General features: G+C 38.4%; 1 long non-coding RNA gene across 1 annotated transcript; it reads left to right on the plus strand.

The window, feature by feature from the left end:
• The first annotated feature begins 539 nt into the window (after window positions 1-539).
• Window positions 540-1,614, plus strand: LOC138924702 (uncharacterized). Its single transcript, XR_011439797.1, has 2 exons — window positions 540-594; window positions 728-1,614. It is a non-coding gene; the product is annotated as an uncharacterized lncRNA (long non-coding RNA).
• The last annotated feature ends 501 nt before the right edge of the window (window positions 1,615-2,115 follow it).

Here is a 2,115-nt window from a genome sequence, read left to right on the forward strand (position 1 = left end):
CGTCAGTGTTTTACTCAGGATGCTCAGGGAGCAGGAGACTCTGGGGCCCTTTCTTTTTTAATTCTTGTGTCCTGAGATCTTTCGTTGTGGTTTTTAAAAGTCATGTCTGCTTCACCAATGATTATTCATCGGTCATCAGATTTAGGTCTAAATTAGCAATTTCCCTAGTCAATTCCTCTCTTCTTTGGGAGATGAGGTCCAAAATATTTGTCTTATTTAACATTCTGCATAATTGCACCCCCATTGAGCATCCATCTTTATTTCTAGCAATGTAACTCTAGCCCATCCTGGGCTCTGCCTCTCCTGGCATTCGTTCTTTATACCGCATTCTAAGGCAGCTCTTCCTGATTTTCAGTTCAATGGAGAAACAGTATTTAGCGTGACTGAGAGTTGTGAAGTTATAATAACAATAACAGTAAGTGACATTCATAGTGCTTAGCATGTGCTGGACACTGTTCTGAATAATTTGCACACTTCTATTCATTTCATCTTGTCTCAGAAACCTGTGAAACAAGTACTGTTATTCTCTCATTTCACAGGGGGAGAGACTGAGGTACAGGCAAGTCAAGCAACTTGTCCAAGACCACACAGCTGGTAAGTGGCAGAGCTGGAACTCAAACCAGGCAATCTGGCTTTCAGGTCTATCTTTATATATTGAGCTAAATTGTTTTGGATACTTTGTTCCGGGCACTTAACCTGGATTTTTCTCATATAATCTTTACAACAGGTGAGGAAAGTGACCTTGGATGGTACAGTAACAAAAAGGATTTTGGAAGTGAAAGAGATTCCACTGGACTGGATGTACGGACAATTACTCAAGACAACGCCCTGGGCAAGAAGTCAGGCCTGTAGGAGAATTGTGGCTCACTACCACCTCCAATATTTGGTAAATAAAGTTTTATTCCATCACAGTAACACTCATTCATTTATATATTATCTCTGGCTGCTCTTGCATTACAGTGGTGGAATTGAGTAGTTTTGGCAGAGACTGTACGGCCCCAAGGCCTAAAATATTTTCCATCTGGCTCTTTATAGAAAAGTTTTCCAATCCCTGTTCGGCACCACACCTGAAGAGTAAATAGACTGCAATTAATGTTAAGATTATACAGTAAGAGAAGCGATTATTTCCCACTGCCTGCCCAAACCACTATTTCTTTAAAGACTCCCCCTAATTTCTAGAGAGGAGACTGGGAGCTTTTTTATTTCCTTTGGCTCAAATCAGTGCAACCAGCCCTTCATCTTCCATATCCTATCGATTCCTTCGGTGGCAGGTGTCATGCTGCTTGACGCAATTGATGTGTTTTTGAAAAGCTGATGTAAATCAAACTTTAGTACATTGAAACACATTTTCTGTTCATTTATATTATAATTTGTGTGATGCATTATCCGCTTGCAAGGACCTATAACTCTTCATGGACTGCGGTGTGCCTGCTCTCTCACACCGCCATCTCGCCTCCTCCCCCATGCTCGCGATGATGTTTCTGTCCAGTTGTCATTGTTCTACAGAGTGTGTCTGATTGTGGAAGCTATGACTTAAAAGAACAAAACAAACCATGTATAACATTGCATAGGATGAATAATCTTTCTCTGATTAAAATAACTGAACCATTAAAATGTAGTATTATAAATTTTCTTAAATTGAGACACATCTATTGTCAACAACAGTGGATATTTATGGGCTGCCTATTTTATGCCAAACACAGTAATGGGTAGCATTCGTGATTTTTCATCATTATTCAAAGATGCCAAGAAATGGCAATGGCAATGCTAAGGTTATAAAAACCCATCCTCATTGTCTTTATTAAAAATAACAATAAATTACACAAGTGCTTGCTGTGTGCTGGCGCTCTTCTAAATGCTTAACTTTCACGACTTACTCATCCCAACTAGCCTACGATTTCAGTTCTATTAGTGTCCTCATTTTGCGATTTATACTTTGTAATGTCTCCTTTGTAAATGTATATTTAACATTAATGGAGGAAAAAAAGTCAATCCACTTGTATATAAAAGAGAAGGTTAATTGATGGCTTTTAAAAGTGGGTTATAATGCTATACATCTAAGAGAATTATGATTTTTTTAAAGCTATTGTGATATATCTAAAAAACAGAGTTCTG

Source organism: Equus caballus, chromosome 6, assembly GCF_041296265.1.
Source record: "Equus caballus isolate H_3958 breed thoroughbred chromosome 6, TB-T2T, whole genome shotgun sequence".
In the NCBI taxonomy this organism is placed as follows: domain Eukaryota; kingdom Metazoa; phylum Chordata; class Mammalia; order Perissodactyla; family Equidae; genus Equus; species Equus caballus.